At 44.4% G+C, this 15,911-nt stretch overlaps 1 protein-coding gene across 3 annotated transcripts in view; it reads right to left on the bottom strand.

Annotated features, from left to right (window-relative positions):
• Positions 1–15,911, bottom strand: part of DAAM1 (dishevelled associated activator of morphogenesis 1) — a 196,751-nt gene that overhangs the window by 148,490 nt on the left and 32,350 nt on the right. Inside the window, exon 1 of one of the 3 annotated variants that reach the window (XM_075926323.1) lies at positions 7,972–7,994. The exons of the other annotated variants lie outside the window; for them this stretch is intronic. The gene's annotated coding sequence lies outside the window, so the exon portion shown is untranslated. Of the gene's footprint in view, positions 1–7,971; positions 7,995–15,911 lie in introns of those variants that run through there. 3 annotated transcript variants of the gene reach the window in all.

The raw sequence follows: 15,911 nt of genomic DNA, 5'->3' as shown, positions 1-15,911 counted from the left end.
CGCCACTGTACACAGCCGCAGTAGGGGTAGCTCCAGGAGCTAACCCCGGCCAGAAATGAGCAGTCCCGGCTCGCGCAGGCTCTGGAGTCCCCCGTGCTGCAGCTCTGCATTTTAAATGTAGTAAGAGCCACTGCTCGGTCCCAGCTCGCACTGAATCCAGCAGCCCCTGTTTGCGGTGGAAAGTCCTGTCCACGGCGAACACGGGCTGGTACCAGACTAGCGCCTGCCTGCTCACAGCAGCCAGCAGACTGTGACCAACTCTGGATGCCATGAACAGGGGCTGGTTGGTAGCAACAGCCCCTGTCCACATGGGGGGGGGAGGGAGGCCAGCCTCCGCTGGCCCCCTGCAGACAGGGGCTGCTTTGCAGCGATGTCCCTTATCTCCCGCCCGCACACGGCACCCCAGAAAAGGTGCTGGGGAAACTGGCTCTTAACCCCACAACACCAACTCCTATCTTCCCCCTCCTTGCTGCCTCTCATCAAGGCAACCGGGCAGGGAGGAGGCACCACAGAGAGAACAGGCTGAGAGGGGACTGCTTGAGTCCCTGCTTGCTCTGTGCTCCCTGCAGCACTTCTGCTTTTGTTTTTTAAATACTTAACCCGTTAGCCAATTAAACGGGATTTTACATCCCTAGTTTTCTCCCAGAGTCCTACTGAAGTCAATGGAACCCATGCATTCTCTCCCATAACTGAGGGCCTTGTCAACGATACACATTACTATATTGTTGCTCTACATGAAGCATATTGTTGCCCCTAACACCGCAGTCTATGTTTCGTTAATAAAAGAAAGACCCATCACAAGAGGTGTGCAGCTCTTCTAGCCTATGCAGAGACTATATATGAACCATTCTCACTTGCTTCACAGCTAGCATGCATACTATTTAAGATATTCCTGCAGCTTTAGCAGTTATCACTTTGAGGGCCTGAAAGGACATGGAGCAGAAACGTGGCTTACTTTTAACTACTCCCGACAGCTGAAGTGATAGCAAGGCAACCTAATGTGTCTAGTGGAAGTAGACCTTATCTCCCCCCACAGCCTTTTAGAGAAGCCAACCCATCAGCATGACTCTCCCTGTAATTTAGATCACTCTACAACATTAAGGACATGCTGAGGAAGGGATTTTTCCATCATGTTGAAGCACAAGCAGCTTGTCATAGGGCTTGGAAAAGATCAGCCTATTTGTTGTATTTTTGTGTTGATCATCGAATTTGCATAGTCTTTTTACTCCTGTCCCCTTGCATCTGTTTTATTTACCTGCAGCAGAAAAAATTACTTTGCTCATTTATTCATGCACTCATTGCCCACATAACGGGCTTTAAAAAATGGTGTTTTTACAATTGATTGGCATGTCAGTACAGTTAAAATAAAGACAGGTCACCTGCCAACAAATGCTACCAGGCAGCCAAACAAATACACAGTGAATGTGTCTTAGGTTCAGACATCTTACCAGCCATCTCACCAGCTAATTTAATATCTACTTCAGGATCATTGACACTGCTGTAAATAAAGCTGCTCTTGGGTTACAAATTAGAAAGAAAATAAATCTTATCGAATACATTTGTTCGGCTCTTTAATGGTTTGGCACCTTGGATTTGCCATGAGCAAATCAAGTCCAACACACAAAAAATAAAGAACCCAAGAAAGAGATGCTGAAGGTTTTGAATTACATCCTTCCCTTGTAATTGAATTACATCCTTCCCTTGTAAGAGTGTGCATGTAGAAAGTCCATGATATTTGCCTGTTTGGGTACTTCTTGTGTGGTACTAACTAGAAAGAAAACAAGACAAATAGTCCTAGTCTGACCCATTAATCTCTTAAGAATAGGGCCAGATTCAAAATTGGCAGTAGTTGGTGGAAAGACTGCCAAGTGAGTGGATTTTAGCTTAGGTCTCAAAATCCGAGTGCTGATATACAAACTTAGAGCCTTCCCTTTGTGGCTTTATCTACAGTGGCAAAAAGATGAATCTCAGTTGGCCACTAGCCTCTGCCAGCAGTAGCTGTAACTCTAGGCAATGCATCTTTCCCATTGAGATGTCTAATGCTGCTATTAGTTGTGCAACAATCAGGAGGATGGGACCCTGACCCGAATGCAACTTCTGGTCATGACCACAAACAATTAACAACAGTATTAAAGGCTACTGAAAAAGAATGCATTGCTGTCAAATTAACTTTCATCTATACAGCCCCAGTTGTTCAAGCCAGTGGTTCCCAACTTTTTTTGCATCAGGAACTGGCCAAACCATTCACAAACTGTTAGCAGATAGGTAACATTCGCAAATTCATTAACATTCAAATAATGAATATGCAAATACAATGTTATCTGACTGCCTAGCCCCAGCCAAGCCCCTTGCTCTCCAGTGCCTAACACCTGGCTAACACCTAACTGAACAGCTGGCTTAAGATCCAGCAGCCACCATGGCCCCGCAGCCAGTGAGTTGAGGGCAGACAGTGGTCTGTGGACTGGTGGGTGGGAACTGCTGGTTTAAGGCTTTGGTGTCCTAGCTATTTTTTTGACCTATGACAAACAGTTGATGAGTTTTGTTTTGTTTTTTAAAAAAGGTCACACTAGGTGAACACTAAAAGAGTAGTACACATAACAATGTTGTTAACCCATGCCTCGAGCAGATGAAAATTACCACATGGCCTCCAGCCTCATGACAGACAAGGAATTCTGAAACTATTTATCCATTTCCTCCACTGTGCTCCAAGGGCTTGATCTAAAGCTCAATCTTCTTCATGTACATAGACAACAAGCCTCAGGCAGCCCATGACCAGGATTCATCACCAAATTTTATCTGCTGGTTGGATCACTAGCTTTCTTGGGCCAGGCCAGGCCCTGACAGGGAGTGTAATGTGAACACTATGTCCTGCACTGAAGTCAATGGGGGTTTTCCATTGATTTCAATGGGGTTTGGCTCAGCCACAGAATAGCAGCTACACTAATTACAAAATATTAAAAGCTCAAAAAAATTACAGTCTTTTTATTGAGGCACACCTTCCGCAGCCCACAGCGCTACTAATTTTATCTCTAATTTTTAAAACACAGGCAGTTTCCTGAATATGAAAAGGGTTGAATGCCTACACCTCTTATTTATTTCAGTGCATCCTCTGGTGCCCTGATCATAGCAGGATCAGGCAAATTAACAGCTCCCTCTAACAGCAAATTCATGTTACATGCCAAAGGAACACTACAAGGTAAATACAAGATATGCATCAAGACCAACAGGACCGAATGAATGTTAGAAGGGAAAAAGGCCATTGGGGTATTAGTTTAGAATAGCTAATGTACATATTCTCAGAACTAAAGTGTCCACTCAAATACTTTAGCATGAGTTTACTAGCAAAAGTGAACATGTAAACAGGAGCTTTTCAATTAATATCACAAAACATTTGTAGAGAGCAATTGGGAATGCAGAATTGCATCAGAAATCTGATTCTAGGAGTGACAGATCCAGCCAGTGACTGGAAAAATACCTTGGGAATGGTGGGTCCCCAAAGCAGCTGGAATTTCCAATGTCTGCAGTGAAACGCACTTGAATTTACTGCAGATCAAGAACTGATCTTCAATATTTGTTCAGCAACCAAATACATTTTACAAGGTGCGCGCATACATGTTGGTCAACAATCAGCAAACAGAAAGAGAGGTGAAAACCATCATAAATTACTTGCCTGAATTTCATGCAACTAGGATTGTGTGCCACTAGGACTGTCCGTTTTGGTTAGACACATTCGTGGAGGTTTGATCACATGACAATCTTTAACCCTGGAGAATCCAGGGCAATAACATTCAGACCTCAGTAGATGAGGGGCCAAACTAGCAATCAACATTACCCAGAAGAGCCAGAGTACTGTGAATTCGTTGTTTCAGACAATACTATATATTCACCTTTAAACAGCTGTGTGTGTTATTCTCACAGCAAAATGACTGTGCAAGTATTATTTTATCAATACTAATTAGGTTAACATAGTAGAAGCACCCTGATTGGCTCGCAAGCCACCCTTTGAGTATTACTGCTCTAAGACCGTCCTAGAGGATTGGCAACACTGGGCCACTTCTAGTCTATTACAGTTTGTGGGCCACATTTTGCCCTCCCATTTACACCTGTGCAACATTGGAAATGAATTCAGCTGAAAGATGTAACTGAGGGAAAACTTGACCCTCAGAGTTTTTTTTCCTTTTAAAAAGAACCACCCCATCTCCTCATCATTGCTCTCCCCCTCCCCTCCCCGACTATGTAACAATGCACTTCTCTTTCAGAAAAGGAACCTAACAGGCACAAATTGTGATGTACAGCATCCTTGACATAGGGATGTTAAAATGAGTGTAATTAAGTAACCGTGTAACCGCTGATAGAGGCAACAGCATGGAGCAGCAAGCAGCTCCCTGGGAGTTGGTGTGTGCCAGGAAATGGCTTTTAAACCAGCTCCCATACATACTGAGAGCCTGTGTGTACCCATGAAGGTTAACTGAGTCTGGGCTCATCATACAGTCACACTTTCACATCCAGACCTTGTGTTGCAGTTTTCAGTCTACATTGGTCTTTCTAGCTGCAGTAGTGCATCTGTTTGCACACTGAATGCCAGGAAAGACCCTTTGGCGAGGACACAGCGGAGCCTGTAAATTGACTTCTGAATGCCGAATTTCCCCACAGCCACAAAAACCTGGCAGTCATACTTAAGACTGATTGTCTAGTGTGCGAGGACACAGCACCCAAAGGACAGTATATAAAAGGTACATTATATTGAATTCTAACAGCAGGCCTTGGCCTGTCCACATATTTATATAGTGAGCTCTCAGTGGATAATCTAATTAGGAGACTGGCCATTAAGCCTTGTTACTCATGAGTCATGACCTGCACAAAAGCTTGTAGTTCAGCATATATCTTCAAGTGTATAGACTACACTTAATACGTACAGTATGTTATAGGCCAACTGAGGACATGCTCTGTAATATGCAAAAAAAATCAGCATTAGCTCTGTGTATCCTTCCTGTATCAGGTAGGAGGAAGCACAAGGTCAGACAGAACATTTATCAAACACGTCAAAGAATGATATTGAGAAAACAGAATAGTCCAAGAAAAGTGATCCACTTTTGGTATTTCATATCCCATGTGGCTTTTAATACATACACTGACCTGGGAGACAACTAGAATCTGAACAACAGATTTCTAATTAAGTATTCAGTTTTATTGTCAGCATCTTGAGAAATGACACAGATGGTCAAAGTTCTCGTCACCAGTGGCTAACAAGTTCCTTAGTATTTACAAACAAACTTGAGGGAGAAAAGCTTAGATAAGATCCAAATGATGTCAGCTGGATTTATGGCTCTTTATGGCCTACACCAACTGATTAACGTAAAAAGGTGAAATTCTGTGTATGTTCTACTGCATGTGTGTGTGTGTATGAGGAGTGCATGTCTACACTCGAGCTAGGTTGCCCTGCAAGTGTACACATAGCAATAGCATTAATAGTGGTAGCAGAAGCATGGTTGAGCCATACCAAGTAGGTACTCACTGGTTTCAGGCAGGTTTGTACTTAGCCCTCCTCAGCCATGCCTCCACTGCCGCTACCAGTACTCCCATGGCATGCTGCTATTTAGATTTATTAGCTTGATAAGAACTAGCAACTAGTGGATGTACACAAACCGGGGGGGAGGAGGAGGGAAAAAAAAAATCACCCCTCTAGTCAAAGCATAGACATGACCTTCGGTCCAAAGAGATTAAGGATCTCCAAACTGTAACTGGAGGTAACACTTACCTGCTTATCAGGGCTGCAATGAAGATTAGTGAGTTAACATTACCAAGCTTAGAAAATGCATAGACGTTATCAGATGCAAATATGTACATTTTGACACTCTGGAAGGGCAGGTAGCCGTAGTGTACAGAGGAAAGAAATTCATCACTGCTCTCTATCTGGGCTCTGCAGAGGTAGGAAGATGTAGGACAGTGAGTCTGGTCCTGCAAGAAGAGCTGGAATGGGGGATAGGAACAGTTTTCTCTACAACACATGACTACCCAAAAGCTGCTGCAGCCCATGCTTGTGAACAGAGTTCCAATAGCCAGATTTGGGGGAGGGATTCATGCTCCTGGCTACCCATGGGACAGGAAAGAGGAAGATGATGCAAGGCAGTTTAAGCTATGTTCAGTACCATTCCCCACTCATGTTCGAGGTCATTTCAAAAGCCAGCATACTTTCCACCCAAAATTAGCCCCCAACAAGCACCCAATATAACAGGGTTTTAATGCAGGTTCTATCTAAAGCTACAAAGGGAAACTTGAGTAGGAATGTGCCGAAAACAAGTGGTCTGTTGTCTATTAGGGATGTGAAAAATTAACCTATGGGCAGGGGCTGCTCAGGCCGGACTGGAGCGGCCCCTGACTGAAGCAGAGGAGGGGGACCACTCCAGACCAGGTAGGCTAGAACTGCTGCCCTGTCCATGCCTGCCCTTTAATTGGTTAACCGGTGAAGCATTACATTTAACCAGTTAATCAGTTAAATGGGATTTTACACCCCTATTGTCTATGGACTAATATTCAGAACCCATCTTCAGGCCTAGTCATGTCAAGCTCTTGGGAAGAGAAGGACATTTACTAAAAGAAATCATATTTCTATCCCAATTGTGTGTAATAATAGCAGGTACAGATCCAGCTCTGTGCCTTTTCACTGCATGTGGGCCTAATCAGTTTCATTGTTTTATTAATGGGTAGCTGCATTTTGGGTAGTTGCATTTCCTGCTTCATGTAGTAGCATGATGCATTTCTCATGGGGTAGCTCTTTACACAGACAGGCTCTTCCCAATTTACGAAGAGCAGCAGACAGACACATAGAAATGAGAGGCGAGATGAGAAAGGGTTGGAGGAAGAATAAATTCAGTCGTGTTTGTTGTCCCTGTCAGGATCACCTAAAAAGACCCTTCTAAATATCAATTGAGGGAGGGGACTTGAAACTTTGAATCTTATTTAAAAGTTTGAAGATATACTATTTAAAGGGTGATCTGTCTCAAAACTGACTTTAAACTTAAAAGCTTCAGAGAGGTAGCCAAGTTAGTCTGTAACAGGAAAAATTTAAACAAATAGTCTAATTACGCCTTAAAGACTAACAAAACATGTTGGTGGTATCACGAGCTTTCGTGGGCAGAACCAACCTTGAAAAAAATTCATGCTGACAATATCCATTTAAAAAGGCCTTAAAAAAAGAATTCTGTTTACTAGCACACACCTCTCATTTAAAAAGGGTTAGTGAAACCTGCAATTTTCAAAGCAAGTGTCTAGATCTTCGATCTTTTCTTGGTCTTGAGAAGTCAGGAAAAGGAGTCACTCCTCACAAATTAAATAAATAAATAAAAATGTTAGAAAAAAAATAAGTCAACGGAAACTAAGACATTGTCATGGTGAACCAAACACGACAAAACTGCCTACGGGACTGCCTGGAAAGTGGTTCATCTGGCTGCTTGGTCAGCCAGGGATGAGGCCAGGTCCGCGTGGGGAGCAGCAGCTGCTCTGCTCCGCTCCGGGGAAGCTGGGACCAGAGCTACATGTTTTAAACCGCTGCAGTCTTAATTGTACATACTAAGGAAAAGAAGTTGCTTTAAAGAAGGGATTTATTCAACACCACATTATTTCGTTGTTTCTGGCTTAATACTTGTTTTTAAAGTGGGAATGTTTTGTATTTATACACATTAAAAAACATTTAATTATATGTAAACTGAAAAAAGTATTTAAAAATCTTCTTCCCAGGTAGTATTTTTCACTATTACTCTGACCACAGGCATTACTGTCCTGAACAAAGTATTTTCCGTAATCTAAATCCTGAAACCCTTTCTTAAAAAGCATGCTCAGCCACCAGGAGGCTTGTAGCAGGTGCAGAAGGTAGGTGGTTCCCTGCTTCTCACTGAATTTTCTTTCTTGCTATTTCTGTGCTTAGCTCAGCATCTTGTAAGCAATCTGTGCTTGTGTCGTAAAGCAAAGTACCAGCACGTCAGCTTCTAAACAGCCATCTCTTCAGGCATCTCCCTGTTGTCTTATGTTCAATAATATAGCATCGGTGACTCTGAGAAAAAAAAAAAAAAGTGTACTGACCCCACTGATGAAGTCAACTGCAAAACTCACCTTAACTTCAGTGTGGTCTAGGTTTCATACCTGCAATGAAATAGTCTACAGATGGATGTGGCTTTGGGGATAGAGTGTTTATTGAAAATGGCTATTTCCACATGTTTCATTGTTATTCTTCTTCCTGTAGAGGTGGTGCTAGTATCCGTTTTACATTTGCAGGGCGCTGCATCTCTAATTACATGTTGACTCCCGCAGCGGCATGACACAGGCTACCAGCACCACTGCAGAGGAGGAAAGGCGCGCCCTGCCCCAAATGCCGCCTGGCTGTGCCAGTAGGTGTCCATGCTATCTGTGCAGTATTCTGCAATGTGGCCTAGTGGCAGTGCAATGGAGAAGGCTGGGCAAAGCACTCCCTGCACAAAGAGATACCCAGCAACTGTAGATACAATGGCATGGAGGTGGCGTCCTCTCATCTGCTAGCCAGGAGTCACATCACACCATTGGATGCCCTAGTGGTAAAGGTGCCCTAAATGCACTGATCTCATCCCCCTACTTGGGTTTTACCCCCAGTGTAGAGAGGGGGCTGCCCTAGCTAGCTTAGAGCCAATGAAATGGCTCTGTGGTGCCCTCCGGCCAAAGCTCAGGCATAGGGGCATTCTGGAGGAAAACTAGTAATAGTGCTGCACGGTGCTTATTTTTGGCCTCCTATGAAACTGTGGGCTGTGCAGACTTAGAACAGCCTTGAGGCTAATCTAACATATAACAGCAGCTGGACTTGCTTCTGGCAAGGTGGAAAATACAGAAGGCACAAAGGGGCTTAGAGTGCAAGATAATCTTTCAGCATGCTTGCTTTGATGTGCAGTGGTCACGCCTTGGTATTCTAATAAAAGTGGAGATGCTGTAGTTCCAACTGTTCTGCTGAATCTCATGCTCTTGATATTGCCAGTAAACCCTCCAACATCCTGATCTAGTCCAGTTGGGGGAGAGTCTGGGAGATGGCTATAAACAGAGGAAGTTGGCTACTTAACATTTTGTAGTATTAATTTTCTTTTTATTTGACTTCATATTCTATAAACACTTGAAGTCATGCACCTTGTTAATTATTCCTTGTTCTACTATGTTTTCCATAACATTTTAAATTTGTGTGTGTGTGTGTGTGTGCGCGTGTTAATAACTTGGGTGCCATGGTGGCATGCATCCAAACAAGCGCACATTACCCCTTAATATTGGTGCACAAGACAAAAACTCATTCCGCTCATGGATGGAAAAATCTTAGAGGGAACACTGCCTACCAGGAGGATATGATGTGAAGGAAAATGATGTCAGCTCATAGGAAGAGCTGGACTGATGGCCAAGGTGAAGAGAGAGGGGGAGAACACGCACAGGGAAAGTTCTCTCTAATCCTAATAAGTTAACATTTCTGAGCACTGGCAAACAAGAACCCTGGAATCCCACACACAATGTACACACCACTGGATGTTTGCTTTGGAAGTGAACTCTAGAACAGGATTAATGTCACTGGCAACCTCATTCCCACAGTAAATGTGCCATTTTACCATCTGATAAACAGCAATAAAAGCTCAATTCTTTTCTCTCGAGTTTTTTTTTCCACATCAGTATGCTCAGAGAACTGTGGGTAACTAGCATTTTACCGCAGATATTAGTCAATTACAGTATATGCTATCACATTTCAAAACTCCTAAAGAGGAATGCACTAAAGTGATCATACTTTTACAGACACACACACACACACACACACACACAAAATCATAAGACCAGCACTATGTACTTGAATTCCTAACCCAAGGCAAGCTCATAAGAATGCACACTGTGCATTAGAAGTGCGGCTGCTAATGCCAGGAACTATTATAGCAGAAAACATGCTGAAAATACAAAATGTCTTCTAAATGGAAGAAAAGGGGAAACTATATGAAATGCTATACAGTTGCAGCTTTCTGGACTGGCACCTTGGGAACCGAGCGGTTCCAGAGGAGGGAATTTGCCAGACCAGGGAAGGTCTCCTGCCACTAGCCCTCTCAGCCTACCACCCTTTCCCGCTGCTGGGCTCCTTTGGCCCCTGCTGCTGGCCGGGTGACACAGTCACCCTAGACCCACTGTCAGCATGCAGCTCTGGCCCTGCTGCTGGTTGGCATGTGCCCTGATTGGGCTGCTGGCCTGTCCCAGCCCCACTGGGTTGCCACAGCCCCCGTTGGGCTTCCCCTGCTGGGCTGCTGCAGCCCAGCTTTACTGCCATCCAGGCTGCTGTGGCTCTGTCCCCGCTGCCGGGTGGCATGCAGCCCTGACTGAGCTACCTCAGCACCGGCCCTACTGCATGCATGGGCTGCCCCTGCCCTGCTACCATGGCCCCACTATTGCCACCAGGCTGCTGAGGCCCTGGACCCGCTACCTCCAGCTTGGCCATGTGAGGGGCTCTCAGCTGCTGGCCCTCCTGTGCCAGGGCTCTCTCGTTCAAGAGCCTCCATGATCCCAGTTTAGGTTGAAAGTCAGATGCGAGCTCAAAAGAGATCCCAAGAATGACAGGCTCCAATATTAGGATTCAAATCTTTTAAAACCCCAAATTCCCTCCCGTAGACAGAATTTTTCTGCTAAAATTCACATTATACTCTCTGCATCAGGAAGCAGGAAGATGCTTTCAAAGGCATTTAAAAATCAGATTTGCCGATTTCAGTGCACAGAGAGCCTGGAGCTCTGACACACACTTCTCACTTAACACTGACAAAAGGGCTTCAGCTTCCTGCCTGCTTCCCAAATTATAACCAAAGCACCGCTCAATTGGCAAAGAGGAGATTATAGTTGGTGTCTACACACAAGCCACCCATGCAGAGGTCAAGCACAAGAACTGCACAACACGGAGGTCCCATTTAGATGGAGTTGGCACCACATCACACTGGTATTGGCTTCTCCACAGAGAGGTGAGTTTTCCATCATGAGGACAGAGGCTGTTACAGTATGCAGCAGTAAGTCTGTGATAAAAGCTAATTAACACACAAGTTATTGGGTGCAATACAGGAATAAATGGAAGAAATTTTGCATTATGATGGCCAAACTATAGGACCATAATGGTCCCTTCTAGCTTTAAAGATATTACAGTAAAACTCCAATAGTCTGGCATCCAGTTGTCCCGCAGTCCTGATAGTCCAGCATCAGCCGGAACCACTCAGGTCAGCTGATCTCATGGCCGGGCTGCTGTGACCCAAGCTGTTTCGCTCACGGTCCCCAGCGCACACAGCGTCCAGCCTGCATGAGCTAGCAGCCGGGCGCTGAGCACAGGCAGCTGCTTCGGGACCCGGACATAAGACTGGGGGAGAAGGGGGACTGGGTGACAGCAGGGAGGGGAGATGTTTGGCTCTGGGGAAGAGAAGGGGATTGGGTTGTGCACGGCGTCCCGGCCAGCTCATTGAAAAGCCGGCCGCTCAGCGCACGGCTGTACCGGCAGCTCCGGGACCCGAGCAGAAAGTGGAGGCGGGAGGGGAACTGGGTTGGGAGTATGCCCCCTTATAGTACCTCCTGGTACTCTGGCAGATCCGATAATCCAGCACCACCTAGGTCCCAAAGGTGCTGGATTATCGGAAGTCTACTGTATCCCCTCCGCCCCCCTCACACAAACACACACACACACACACACACACACACACCCACCCATAATCAAGTTAACATGCACTTTGACTAACAGTCTTTACATTTACATACAAGATATTCAACACTCCACCTTCAATTATTGACAGAGCATAAAGCTACAGGTGCCTCAAAAAATCCCAAGGTTTGTTCCACCACCATTTTAGTTTTAACCAAAAGGGAAAACAGACAATCAGCAGATTCTGCTGTTTCCAGCTACAATTTATTTAGTCACACTTCCTTTCAAAGCGTTTCCCCTCCCATCTGTATGATAACAGGACCTGATTTACTCAACTGCTCTTTGGACCTTTGAATATTAAAGGGAAATTATCACATATACAATTTCTAATTAGATAGATAGGAACAAGTCAAAAGTATTTTCATTACTACACCTGCCTCCTGCTGTGAGTTTACATCATGTTTTCCTGTTTTCCACTGTACTTCACCCCCAGTTCGACACAAACAGAAAAGGGAAACCAACTATACAAAAAGTCAAATGCACAGCATTATACTGAACAAGGACATGGTTTCTCTTTCTCCTCACTTCAGGTGATTTCAGATGGTAACCTGTTTCCAGACAAAAGGGTGTCTTTTTAAGTTGGCAGTGTCTCTTCCCATTTAGATATTTAAAAAATAAACTAACACTGCAACCAAAATCCCTTTCTCCATATCAGAATTATAGAAGATGGTTGCTATTTTTTCCCCTAGGCGATATAAATTAAGACTATCTAGTCCAAGAGGCTCTATTAAAATTCGATTAAAAGCAGTTACATTACATTGGTTCCATCAGTAAGCATGAATCAAAAACAATCCTAATATTTACTACTACATGAGGACATGGGGCCAAACCCTGTTCTTATTTACACCAGTGTAAATTGGGAGTGGTTCCTTTGAAGTAAAAAGCATTAATCTAAAGTCATGCTTTTGTACCTACCCAGCAGAATCCGGCCCACGTTTTCAGCTTACATAAGCATGACAGAGAACTTGAGGAAATAAGCTGCTGTCCTAACCGATTAAGCGAAACTCAGACAGAACGCTGAAAGACAAATACGCCCTTTGGAAGTTCTGGAGCACAAACAAAGTTACAAACAGACAGTAACTAATTATCCTGATTAAATCTCGTAAGAATTCAAAAACCCTGAGCTAGTCAGACTGCTATTGAAAGACAAGGTGATATTTTGGGGCGTGCTGTCTGTGAAAGAGAAAACCAGAAAGAAAAAAGTTTTTTTTCCCTTCAAAGTCTAACATACCCTAAGGGGATTCTGTCTGTATTCACTAAAATTAGACCACAATGAAAGTCAAGTGCTCTGAGCAGATATTCACATGACTTGAGTGGCTAGCTACATTTCTGAACTTGCAACTCCTGCAAGTTCTTAGCTGTGTTTTCTCCCCCCCACATAGCAGCCAGACAGGTTCAAGAACTTCCCTTCATGCAAAAACTGGAGATAAGAACAAAGATAGAGTCCCTGTGAGGGAGCACAGTGTATCTCACTCTTACCTTTCAAACAGGTTACAACTATAGAGAATAAGGATGTCTGAAGTGTACACACAAACTCATCTTGCAAGCACAATACAGAAGCTTCCTGGCTACACAGCACAGGGGAGGCTGGAGGGCAGGGAGGCCTGCAATGTCCACCAAGAAGATACCTCACCTCCCCTCCCCCACTGCAACTGCAGGAAACGTGGTACATGGTTTACTCTGGGTACTAGAGTACTGCCTGGACATTATACGAAGGACTGTACAGAGTAAACCACGTAGGGCGTGCTCACCTGATCAAACATGAACACTCCTTTTCCTCCCTCACAAGAAGATAGCCCACTTCCTCCCTCTCTGCTCCTCCCACAGGGTGATAGCTGCCAGTGTGGCCCAGGGGGTATTTAATGACAAACCCAACCTTGATAATCAATTTGTGCATGAAAGAGTCACCACAGTTAAGGATCCAATCCCATTTTACAGTCAGAGATAGATACCAGTGTTATATAGACAAAGTGCGAATCCTAATTTGGTGAGCCCCTTCCAGAGGAGGGAGAGGAACTCCTGAGAAAGTACATTGGAGATTAAGTCAGGTTTGAGGGTTCTTTAAAATGACATTCTACCACTAGGCCAATTTGCTTTAAGCACAAATCCTTTGGCCTTGCATTTCATTTCATTGTACTGTCTCGTATGAAAATCTGTCCTATATCCAGCCTTCAAGTACAAGCACTGGGCGTTGCATCATTTTTATAACTACAAGTCAGAGAGCGTGCATAAAAATAAAGGAGTACAACAAAAGCGGATGCACATAACACGCATACCCGGAATAAAAAGGCTCTAGCCAGCCTTTAGAAAACCATCTGGCCTCTCCTCCAGCCAAAAAGCTGTATCCAAAACCTACGGAAGTTAGTGGGCATCTTCCAATGGATTTCGGGGGGGGGGGGGTGGAACATGTCCTAGCAGAATTATTTTCTCCAGGCCAGAGCTGGATATATAGGACTGGGCAGGTGTAGAAGAGAAGGGCTTCTGTCAGCTGATTTGTGAATTCTCTCCAAAATTAGACCTCACATAGTGCAGAAAGGGGTTAATGGCAGGTAAGCATTAAGGGAAGAAAGGTGGGGGGGGGGGGTTGGGGGGCAAGGGGAGAGGGAGAGAGGGAGAGAGAAAAAAAGTACTGGAGTATAGTGCATAGATTTTATAGTGATACAAAGGGATCCAGGAACAAACTCACTCTTTCCTCCGATTATTTGGGGTCTGTGAATATTTCCAGATTCAGTCTCAAACTTTGGGCCTGATCCCGCAGAGGCATGAAAGTTGTGCTAGGAGAGCACTGGCATTTCTCTTGGCAGGTGAGCTTTGATTGGGAAAGCTGGTGGGATGGGTATACAACTGAAAACACACTGTGCCGTGATGATCCAAGCCAGAGGAATAATCCTTAGGGACCATTCTAGCCTATACAAGTTAGAGCAGCCTTGTAGCAGAACAGACATGGAAAAGTAAAATCACAAAAGCCTAATGAAACTTACATTCTGGACAGCCCAGGAGCAGGGGTAGTGCAAAAGATAGCAGAAAGCCACCTTCCCCTCCCCTCTGTGCGCCACAGCTGTGGACTGAGTGTTGTGTGTGAGGATGCCTCTCATAGGAGGCTACTGTATTAGGTCTCCTAAATAAATACACAAGCTGGTTTAAGATGCATATTCTTTGGCTCACAAAAGCAGAGTTAGGAAGTGAATGTGGTGCATTGCAACAGGAATTTTTCAATTCCTTTTGGCAGGAAATGCCATCCTGAAATATGAAAGGGAAACGTACTCGTAACTGAGATTTCCTAATAGTGTTATGCTTCAAAAGCCATAACAACCCCATTCTTGGGTTAGGTTTCCACCGTCCTGAAAACATCGGGAACTGTTTGGCATATTAACAAAATTCCCCAAGTTCCACATCCATACCTACAGACACAGATTATTTTACTTTTACACATGCACCCCCCCCACACATTTATCCCACATTGTGAAATGCAACTTGGAGACAGAAAAACATCAGCTCTACAGAACAGGTTTATGGAGGACTCCAATAACATCCCTCCCTTGAGAAGTAGGATTCTCTGTAGCAGGACACAGGACAGGGCCACATTCCGTGTGGTATGTAGAGCAAATTAAGCCTCTGAGGCACAGAAACAGGATGGATCTATTGATTCATGGAAAATGCCCTTTGAAATTATTTCAATCAGATTAACAGAGTAAGACTGAATGAGAGCTCATGGGCTCTGCTGTTGACCCAGACTCACAGTTGCAGCATGGGACAGATCATGGGACAGAATAAGAGCATTATTTTTCTGGGAGAGCATTTAGCTTGACAGAGGAGTGGTCCTTTTGTTGGTTTGCTCAACTTCCCTTCTGCAGCTCCAACTAACCATTTGGAAGCGCACAACGAGCCACTGCACAGTAGGAAGCCAACCGCCATAGGATGGATGATGGATAGTTCCGGAAGAATCCTTCTGATGAAGCTAGACACCCTCCTGCGTTGATGCAGTCATGTTTTATAACTCCAGACAACTGACTCCATGTGGCTCCCAAGCAAACCTCATACAACCCTGTTGCCTAGATCCTTTCACAACAGCAGTTACACAAGTCTTGACACAAGCCCCAGTGCACCTAAGAACGGCAAGGCACTTGTGGCAATGGTTGTTCTGAACAGAATTCCAACTGCTTCCGATAAAACCCTTGCCTTTGTGTTAATCTACTTGTTTGGT

This window comes from Pelodiscus sinensis, chromosome 4 (assembly GCF_049634645.1).
Source record: "Pelodiscus sinensis isolate JC-2024 chromosome 4, ASM4963464v1, whole genome shotgun sequence".
Taxonomy (NCBI): Eukaryota; Metazoa; Chordata; order Testudines; family Trionychidae; genus Pelodiscus; species Pelodiscus sinensis.
The sequence above is the reverse complement of the archived record's forward strand: the minus strand, read 5'-3'. Positions and strand labels throughout refer to the sequence as shown.